The sequence below is a fragment of the Varanus komodoensis genome, unplaced genomic scaffold (assembly GCF_004798865.1).
Source record: "Varanus komodoensis strain SLA01 unplaced genomic scaffold, ASM479886v1 scaffold25, whole genome shotgun sequence".
NCBI lineage: Eukaryota > Metazoa > Chordata > Lepidosauria > Squamata > Varanidae > Varanus > Varanus komodoensis.
Genome location: NW_025335661.1, coordinates 9,557,648 through 9,568,520, shown reverse-complemented (window position 1 = coordinate 9,568,520; position 10,873 = coordinate 9,557,648). Strand labels below are relative to the sequence as shown.

The following is a 10,873-nucleotide window of genomic DNA, read 5'->3' as shown; positions in this document are numbered from 1 at the left end:
AAATGTCAATACAAGGTTGTCTAGAAGGTAGAGTTAACCATTCTATAGAGTGGTATTCTTTGTAGAATTTGGTATGCTTCACACCTGTACAATTCAGTGAATTCTGCTGTGTCCCTATTTTTGGATAGGGATTGTGCTGTCCTGATCCAAACAACTGGAGCATGAGAATTTTCTGGTATTAGCCAGTGTGGTGTAGTGATTAAGAGCATGGGACTGGTGATCTGGGTTCTAGTCCCTGCTTGGCTATGGGTGACTTTGAGCCAGTCACAGACTCTCAGTCCAACCTACCTTACAGGGTTGTGGGGATAAGACTGGGAACAGGAGGATGAGACAGATGTAAGCTGCTTTGAGCTCTTTGTAAGAAAAAGGGTGGGATATATATTTAATAAATTAGATCCTTCCTGATGCTATATCATTTTCTTAGGAATAAATGCAATTTGTTTCCTTAAAGGTTGCTGTCTTTCCAGTGCAACCCTACAAGCACTTAAAAGTAAACCCTACTGAACAGCAGTACATTATTAATACATTGTTTAGGATAGGGTTTAGCCTTTAAGTAATTGTGGCTTTCTCCATCTTGATTATTGAGAAAAAAATAATGCTAAGCTTACAACTCTGCAAGTAAAGCAACATATAACATGTCCTGTGAACACTTTACATAGATATAAACCAGAATTCAGTGGGAATTGCTCCTAGCTGGAATTATCAGCTGTAAGCATCTGACCCAATTCCAAATAGTCAAATCCAAAAAACTGAATCGTTCTTGGGATGGATTGACTGACCACGCTGCATGTGTGAGGTGACTTTCAATAGTCTTCAGAAGAGTGGCCAGATTAGTCTGTCCAGCAAAAATAACAGGAACCTGTGGTTTTTTAAAGACATTTTTATTTGGCATGAACTTGGCCTAGCAAATGCATGTTCTCAGCTGTAGATATACACATGCAGCAGTATGTGCTGTGAGCAAGAAAATGAAATGTAGACAGTGACAATGTAGACAAATACAATGCATGTACGTACAGTGATGCTTACCAATAGTGGTCATAATGCTATGAAGTTAGCAATGCTGAGCTAAAGTTTTATGCAATGCTGCACAAAAACCCACTGAATTGCTTCATACCCAAATTAACTCCTTGATGTACTGTAGTTGGACTTCACAACTGACTCTGAAACTCTTTTGCTAAAGGATGGCCATCTTCAGAGCAGGGCCTTCTGATAGGTTAATACGCCATCTCTTTAAAAAATTGCCAAATACTTGCAGCGTCAAAGGAAGCTCTTTGAGGTGCTACAGGACACTTCGCTTTACATTGTTTGGCTTACTCAGGTTTATCTTGCCTGGAATTGGACCTGTGCAGCCACACCTTACTAAACTGAATGAGTGACAGAAGACAGGGCAGCCTGGTGGTGATACGGTTCCCGACTCCGACTCCGACTCCTTCCCGAAAGCAGAGCAGGAGCCTCGACTGTCACAAACTTTCGGAGCCCGCCCCCTGTCCTTCCCCGGCAGTCTCCGAAGGCGCGTCCGAGGCTTAGCCCCACCCCCTACTCCGGCGCTCCTCCGCTAAGCATTGAGCCGCTTGTGTACACACAGACCTCTCCGCCAATAGGAGGCTCCAGGCTCCCGATTTCACGCGGGCGTGCTGACCAATGGGCGAGCTTGGTCGCCCGACGCCGCCAAGCTTGTGCGGGGGAGACCTCTAGAGAAAGGGAGCGATAAGCGATCCTGACAGCGGCCGCCGCCGTGGAGGGGCGACCGTGTGGTGGCAGCGGCAGCAACGGTCGGGGCGGAGGTGGGTGAGAATTGTTGCCGTCCTGAGGGGAAACTTTTCCATGCTGGGCCTTTCCCCCCCTTAATGCCAAAGGCCGTGTTTGTCCCCACGTTCTCCCCTTCCTCTTCGCAGAAAGCGGCGCCTCTGTTTGGGAGACCGTGGGCACTTCTGCTAGGCCCCGCCCCCGCCCCTTCTCGGGTGGTCCTCGCACAAGGAAGTGAGGGGCGCGCTGCCTCTTCCTCATTCCCTGTTCGTGCCCTGAGATGGCTTTCTACCCGCGTAAGGGGAGGCTTATCTCCTGCGCTTCCGCGTCCCCTCCTCTTCCTCCCGCTTTGTGAACGTGCTTCCCCTGGCCGGGCGGGGTGGGGGGACGGTTCTCTTCGACCCTGGCCGTCACTTGAGGCAGTCGCCTTCGTCTCTCGCCGCCCTCACCTCCGCACGCGCCCCCAGTCCCTTCTCCCTCGTCGCCTTGTTGCCCTTCTGAGGCTTTCGCCACCGTCCCCGGACCCCTGCGTGCGTGTTTGGATTAGCAGGGCCTCGGAAGCAGAGCCTGCCTGCTTTGGTCGCTGGGGCCTTGGGCACCATTGCCGCGATTTGGAAAGTGCGCACGCAGGTCTGTGTCATTCAGGGTCTCTCCATAAACTGATGGCTAAAGCTAAATTAAAGCTAAATTATTTTTGTACGAGGTTTGTAATCCGGAAGGGCTGGTATTGAAGGTGCACTGCTGTTGAAGTAGCTAAGTTGCTTGTAAATGCTGCTGAGCTGGTAGGATGAAGTCTGTTTTCTTCCCCCCCCCCAACCCCCCCACTCAACCAGTATGCTCACTCAGTAACGAGCCTTTTTGCACCCGTCTTGGGGCGTAAAGGTTTTTGTTTATCCAGCTTCTCCAACTTCCTTTATTTTGTCTTGTGCCGACTCGCAGCGGAAGTTGGTGTAATACGGGCTACTACTTTAATTACTTCCAGCCTGTTTTTCTACACGTTTGTCTGGGAGTGTGTGCAGGAGAGTTTAGTATGCATTGACAGAAGTACATTTAGGAAAGTGATCATGCAGTATGTCTTACAAGTAAATTCCATCGAGTTCAATAAGGCTTCACTCCCAGGTAAATGCAAATTTGATTATTGTCTTTTCTCAGAGCATATGATTAACTTTTGGTGCCTATGATTGAATTTTGGGTGCATGCGGTGGTCCTGAACCTGCATTACATCCTGTCCTTATCCCAGTCTACTGCCTACTTCATATTCAGCAGGAACGTTTGTGGAGTTTTGAATACAGTCATATGTGGCTGCATGTGGTCAGGTAGTTGGGCAGCATGATTGGAATGGGAGGAATTGGTATTACTTTTTTAGTGAGAGTACTTCCAAAACCCACACACTTTTGAGAAGTGGTGTATTATATTTGTAGGTTAGTAGTGATGAGCTCTAGCTCTACTCTAATAAATCAATTCATAAATTAGAATAAATTTAAATGAGAAGAAGTAAAAATGGAAACCTACTGTCCAAATGTGGGATTACAATTCCATGAATGCTTAGATGACCAACAGGGTACCTCCTAAAAATGTGAGTGACTGAACATTACCAAAGGCAAATTGTTACTCTTCAGGACTTGGATGAATGTCTCAGCATTGCAAGTGTGGAGGAATGTCATTTGGATCTTGCAGGAGAGACAGTGTGGTGTTGTGGTTAAGCATGCAGGAGTGGGACTCAGGAAATCTGGGTTCTAGTTTCCACTCTGCTACAAAGTTAACTGGGTAACTTTGGGTCAGTCAGACTCTCTGCCCTATCAAGTTTGCAGGTTGTTGTTAGGATAACATTGAGAGGAGAATTATGTAAGCTTCATTGAAAGGAAAAAAGCAGGATATAAATTAATAAATTCCTTCAAAACTGCTATATTGCTCTCTCCTGCTCAATCTAACAAGATTTATGAAATTGCAGACTGCTTTATGAAATTGCAGACTGCTTTTATGAAACAAGAAACATTATATAAATCATAACACATGATGAAAAGTCTATGCCAAATATACTGGTGCAAACAGTTTAACCAGCTACAGTTACTCCTGCATACAATTAAATGTACCTGCACTATCCAGAAAATTAGTTTCACCAAACCAAACCACTCTTATCTGAGTTTTGAATTAAAATCTAGGAAAGGATGACATTGTAGTCATACCTTTAGCTAGAACATGTGTGTGTTGTGAGGTGAGATGTCAGGCGCTAAGGGTACACTGAAAGATGCAGACCTGGAAGGGAACCACCACAATCCATTCCCAGAAAGATGGCATTATTGCTGGTAGCCTAGGCAAAGCGTACATGGTGTTGGGTGATCAGCATTCACTTGTGTTTGTTGGCTCTATTCCCACAGTTTGGCTTCCTACATATACAAGATGTAAGTCTCAATTTGACCCACATTATGCACTAGATGTTATAATATGTGTATATGCTAAGTATTAATAACTAGTTTCTAAACTCAGTTGTGGACCCATTCACACACAAAATAACAAATATCTAGCGAAATTAGTCAAGTTTGTTCTGCAAAATGATAAATTTTGGTTATATTTTCATTAAAAAAGTGGATAGTGTAAAAATCCTAAGCTTCAGGTTTGATACCAATTATAAACACGGGTGGGAGAGCCTTTGCTTTGTCATTGACTTCAAGAGTTCTTTTGTCTAAAACAGACAAGGTCATGACAGATGGTAGGGTCACAGTGGCTAGTCTTCTGAGCTGTTAAAATTTGTTTGTAAAACTGGAAGTTGGCCAAATGAAGAGATTTGACTGCAGAGATTTCTGACATAGATAAGAGTTATATTGACTTTTGTGAAACAACTTCTTCAAGAAATCTCTCTTAAAGTAAACTGGCATTTGTAATTTGTCATGACAGATTGTTTAAAATGTTTATAAGTTTTATAATGCCAGAGTCCACAATAATTCAGCAAACTTCAGTGCGCTTAGTAAGCATCATTAGCAAGTAGCATGGAAATTTGTCTGTTAGACATTAAGTTCAATCAAAAGAAACAACTCTTCTTTGATCCTCATCTTAAAAATGTTGTAATATGTGTATGTGCACATGTATGCACACTCACATGCAAACACTTGACACAAAATGTTGTTTACTCTGCAACACAAGTTACTAATCTTTTGTTTTTCCAGTGTATGGCCTTAGTATCTGCTGATGTGATGGTTCTGTTCACTTACAAAGGTATCTGTTTTTGATTTTGTTTCTCTTTATAAACTTGGTTCATATAGTTACAGCTCAGAGGAATTATGGTTTTGCACTTCTCTTCTGTCAGTCATAGCTTATACAAGTCTGCAGAGATTGTGCTTGTTTAGCACAGAAACTTGAAAAGCTTAAGATTGTGGAATTGTGCCCTGATCTGAGTGGTTATACAGAGTGGAATTATAGTTTCATGTTGTGATTTAAAATTTCCGGGTGACTGATCCTGTGGCCCTTCTCATTGTCTGTGGTGATCCTGTGGCCCCTCTCAGTGTTCTGAGGTTGAGAAATCAACTTTGGAGATAGGGTAAGGGTGGTTGGGAGGGGAGGGGAGAGGAATTGCTAGGATATAAGGTATCCTGATGATACTCCAGCCTCCTTCCCTCTCTCTCTGAAGCACCTCTGCAGAGCAGGAGGTGGAGTGAGGCAGAAATCTAGAAATTCTCCTGTTCAGTGACACTTTTGTTGCATTCATTGTTATCTTCTGTCTTTTTCTGTGTTTCTGGTTTTGTTTGCTTTATTTTTGTTTGTGATCTCTTCAGCTGCTTTGTCTCCTCAGACCTTGTGAGTAAACTTCTGTGAATGTGTGCTCTGTGATATTAAAAGGTTCTCTGTGTCATCTCTGTCTCTTGGCATAACTGCTCAGAGACTTTGGGCTGCCTTCTGGAAGAGAGCACTTGAGGTGGTGGATTTTTGTTTTGTTTTTTTCAGTGTTCCATAGTTGAATTTTTCTTTCAGATTCTCTGTTACTATAAAAGATGTTTGTATTCAAGTCTGCCTACCTTTTCTTCCTAAACCACTTTGCCAGTGAAGATAGGAAAGGTTAATGAAAGACGAGAAGAGGAAGGAAAAGTTAATAGCTTTTCAGGTCACTGCAATCTTTCACTTGGCAAAGAGTCCCTTTCCCTACTCAATGTGCCCTTTCCTGCTGGACCTGCATAAGAACATAGGCTTTAGGGGATCATCATTGCCTTTGGAATCAGCATCCATTACTCCAACTTCCATCCTCATTTTGGACTTCTTTGCAATCCTAATGTGCAACACATTGCACTGAGTGAGTGGCAGTACATCAAGCTTAAGAGGCTTGAAAGCAAAGGATGAAGTAAAAACATTGTTAGACAGAAATGAGAAATGAATACAGCTACTCTTTGGAAGTCCAGCTGAGTGACAGTGCAGGATTTGAGGAGGAAGGAAAAGAGAGAGGAGTTCCAAGGGTTGGAGAGAAAGGAGAATTAGAGGGCAGGGTAAGAGTGCTTGGGTAAATCGAGGAATAGAGGTTCCCAGATTTGATAGCTATCTCACTATCATCATTGTTATCTGATCAAAATAGGGATAAAACTCCCTATTTTTGTAATCCAAGGGATTGCTTTCCCCCCTTATGCCATTTGTAAGACCTTGCCAAATAATTTAAGAAATAGTATTCAAAATAGTCTCATAAAATTCTTTTGATTTGTAATTATAAATTAAACAAGGATCAAACTACCCCAAACAGAAACTATCTTCAGTTTGAAAAGTACTTAGGTAATTTTATAACAGTTCTGTTCAACTGAGGAAAACCCTGTTAAAGTATTTACTTGCTCTATGCTGGATGTAGTTCCCTCTTTCACAACTGAAATAAATTAACTAATTTTCATGTGATTAAAAATCTGGGAACTAAATGTTTCTTGTATGATATGCAAAACCTCTTTCACTGTACAACATTGGACCTCAAAGTTGCAGAAACAGACAAGTGATTCTCCAGCAGGCAACCATTGCTAGGATCCAGTGCTGCTCAAGCTCCAGTGGAGCTCACCATTTGTACAGTGAAGAACTAGTTCTTTGAATGGGAACTGGAAACAGGAAGAAGTGCCAGGTTTCTAAGGCAAGCAGGTCAATAGAACTCAGATAATAGAGCTTTACCTGCTTGTTTCAAGCTAAAAACTGGTGTTTCTGTTCATTTCAGGGCTTGCTTTTTGAAGTGCTGCATCCCCATTGCAAAATCAGTGGGTCTGACTTGTACAACAGAATCCATTGGAGTGCAGCATCCCAACTGGATGCTGCTGCGTGCATACAAATAGAGCTTTACTTGTTCTTTTTGTCAAAACATGTTCCATTTAAAAAGTGTTTTTCCTTCTGAAAATGAGAACTGCTGTAGCAGAAATAGAAAAGTAAAGCACACTCTTGTTATAAATACAGTTATTTCTTGCCTCACTAGTTTGAATTGTGGCCAAGTTATTGTATATTTCAAGAAATTCCTCTTTGGTGGGGGTGGTGGGGTAATTGGAAAATCACTTTTTAGAGAAGGAAAAGTTAAATGCATATAGCAAATTGAGACCAACTTCCCAAAGCATGTTCTTGGTATTCCAAATGTCCAAATATTCCAAATATCCAGGTGTTAATGGAATGGTTCTGCATTTGATTACTTGTATATGACATATCTCAAGTTATCTCTGAATCATAACAAAGACTTTATAAAGTATTGGTGATGTAGTAAGCAAGGCATGCTTCTTTAGTTCATGCAACAAATGTTTTGATTTATTTCTTTTGTTAATTTTACAAAATATATTGGATACTCTTTCCTTTTTTTTATAGAAATTTTATTAGGATTTTAAAACTAAAACTACAAACAACAATCATCGCACACCCCGGATTTACTGGATCAGCCCCCTACTACATATCTTTTAACATTCTGTGATCATACTAGAATCCATTTATACTAACTTGAAAACATCGTTGGATCAAAACCAGGTCCCGTTTCTCCAGCCAATAAAATAATAATAATGATAATAATCCAAATTTGATAGAAGTCACTATCTTCCTCTTCTTCATCCATGAAATCAGTCTCATTATTTCCTACAAAGTCCTGTTTCTCTTGAGCAATGTCAAAGGGAAGCATCTCCAAGTTAAATGAAATTGCAATATTCTCTTTCACCTTCAGTGGTAAGTTTGATCTAAACATTTTTGGACAATTCAAAATCTTTTCAATTTTCTAATAGTAAATAACTTCCTCACTACCACGATTACACATAAACATCAAAAATATCCATTTAACATCTCTAAAATTGTCTTAACTACTCTACTTGGTGATGAGTGATACTTATAATATATTTTAGAACATTTTTCTTTAAGCTAAATTACTAGTGTTTCATCTCACTTAAACACCATTTAATCAAATATAGTTAGCTCCATATAAAAGCCAAGGTGTTTACAGTCTAATATATATCATCAACAACAGTAGTTTATTAGAAATACAGTCAAAGATATCCATTTAACAATAATACCTTTTAAACAGAATTTTATTAAGCTAAATTGCTACTATTTCATCAGCAATAATAGCTTAGCCTTTCTACATCACATGCAAGCATATCAAGCTATATAAATCACTCTTTTTTCTTTTCTTTTCTTTTGGAATAGAAAGAAAGAAATTTCCCTTATCTTCCCTTTGCACCCCTGCCATGTTTACTTTTTCTTTTTCTTTACCCCTCTACCAGACCTTTCTGTTTTTTTCCCATTAAACCACCGTAATGTCTGTAATGGAGTCTTCAGTTGCAGCCACATAAACATAACCTCTTTTAAGTGGTCAGTTCAATTGTCCTTCTCTAAGATAACACGCAGATCCCATGGAAGCTTACTTTGTAATGTCTGCAATAGATCATGTGTCTTGAGTTGTGGCCAAGCTGTCTTCTCCTTCTCCATTATAACACGCAGATCAGTTGCACTTATTTTCTTTCCATTTTCAGATTTTCCTTCTGCTTGTTGGATATTTTGCATATTCTGTTCAGGTGCAAGTTGCTTATCTAAAGCCTGATCAATAGAAGTGACTAATTTATCAAAACCACTTTTTTGTTCAGTTAAAAAACAATCAAGTCACTCTAGAACAATCTTCTGTCGTACTATAATCGCCTGTTGGGATAGTTGCACAGCTGTTAAAGAAGCCTGTATTTTGAGAAATGACTTCCGTATTTCTTCCATAGTAGTGGTAGATTAACAAAGCTTGGCAGGTGTCCAAGGATCCCAGGAACAAAGAGAAAGATGGTCTCCAATTCTTGGCAGTGGTCCAACACAGATGAATAAAAGAAAGGTCCTCTATTACTCAGTTCCACAGCACAATTATTCTCCCTTGGAGCGATAAAAGAAGATAAATCTTTTCCTTACTTAAAAAAATTCTGTCTTTCTCTCCGTTACGCAATTCGCCGCTTTTCAGCTCCATAGGGCGGAAGGTTTCATTCCCCCTCCATCCGAAGGGCTTCTTAATTAACAAGAAATACAGCTTATTCCACGGGTATCATTGCAGATAAAAAAAACAAAAATACGTTCCAATAGATCCGGTGTGTTCACAAAAGCTAAAACAAAACTAAAAAAAAGGTAGCATGTTGAGAATTTGAGAGGGCAGCTTTCTCTCCGGTACTACCTGGCTGAGAAAGCTTGATTTCCCCCACTAAATGTGGAATTGTCATTCTACATCATCTGGGGGTTTTGCCAAGCAACCTATCTTAGCTCCTACAGAGCTTAGATTGAGCCCCACGGCCCACCACCGGGCAGTTACCAGCGTGATAACAGAGGTTCATTAATCACGTCTGTATCATTCCGACGCCATACTTCTTCCTCTCACTCTTTCCTTCAGTAACAGCCTAAAACTTAGCACACATATCATTCCTGAAAGATGAATACAGGAAAACTGCAGGGTATTGGTGGGAGGGGGAAGTTGGTGTAGTTCGTCACGTAAATGGAATGCACTCCCCAGAGAGGTCCGCCTGGCGCCGTCGTTATTTGTTTTTTGGCGCCAGGCAAAGACCTTTTTATTTAAGCATTATTTTAATTAATATTATTTATTTATTTTATTCTTTGGCCAGGTTGACTCAAATTATATTGTTTTTATATTGTGATTATTTATTTATTGTTGTGAGCCTCCCCGAGGCTTTGGCGAATGGGGCGGCATAGAAGCTTCCTAAATAAATAAATAGATGGACACTCAGAATTGAAATGCCAACTGTTTTTCTTTCTTAATAGTATGGGCTTAGCCAGTTATTTTAAGTAAATAGTTCTGTTTACTGCTCTATCATGAAAAATCACTCCACAACAGAAGCCAAAGCCTTTTAAATGAACAGCAGTTTTTGCCACTTAAGATTGCTGAATGAGGAGGGCTGTCACAAGCTGAGGTTCTTCCTTCCAGCCCTTACAAATCACAGATCCACAGATCATTTTCCTTGCAAAACTTTCAAGACCCAATGTGGTGTGAAGTTTAAGAGCATTGGACTGGGATTCAGACAACCTGGATTCTAGTTTCCACTTGGCCATGGTGCCAACTGTGTGCCTGTGGACCAGTCAGAGACTCAGCCCAAACTACCTCACAGGGTTGTTGTTGTGGGGATAAGATTAAGAGCAGGAGGAGAATGATGTAAGCCGCTTTGAGTTCATAAGAAAAAAGCAGGCTATAAATCCTATAGATAAATTAAATGCCAATTGCCCAAGACTGCCATCCTCCTTACTCGCAATAAAGAATAAGCATAGCAAAATTATGAGTAAGCCAAGCAGAGGCAGCAAGTGGTGGAATGGTGCTGAACAGCTTGGTTCAGCATGGTTTCTTTGGCTAGTTCTGCTTTGAAGGTAGTAGTTCTGTCCTAGCGAAGCTTGAATACTGTTGACTTACGAATGCATCAGTGTGTTCCATTGCTTTATGAATATTATGAATTGGTGTGGGTGGTGCTGTTTGGTGGCTGGATCTTTAGGCTGGAACTGTCATTGTGCTGTTTTGTTTTGTTTTGTTTTGTTTTTTTTGATGCAGTAAAATACAGTTAATCAGATTATTTTGGATAGTAAATAACATTTTTTTGCTTGGGACATCTGTTGCATGTCCTTGACTAATACAGAGTCAATTTAATAATTCTTCAATGCATACCATTTCAGTGAACATGCCTTT

General features: G+C 40.6%; 1 protein-coding gene across 7 annotated transcripts in view; it reads left to right on the top strand.

Annotated features, from left to right (window-relative positions):
- Nucleotides 1-1,667: 1,667 nt before the first annotated feature.
- TFDP2 (transcription factor Dp-2) overlaps nt 1,668-10,873 on the top strand; it is a 43,606-nt gene continuing 34,400 nt past the window's right edge. For 2 of the 7 annotated variants that reach the window (XM_044432677.1, XM_044432674.1), the window contains exons 1-2: nt 1,973-2,376; nt 4,911-4,959. The gene's annotated coding sequence lies outside the window, so the exon portion shown is untranslated. Of the gene's footprint in view, nt 1,785-1,971; nt 2,377-4,910; nt 4,960-10,873 lie in introns of those variants that run through there. The other 5 variants (XM_044432678.1, XM_044432679.1, XM_044432676.1 and 2 more) reach the window with 5 other exon arrangements.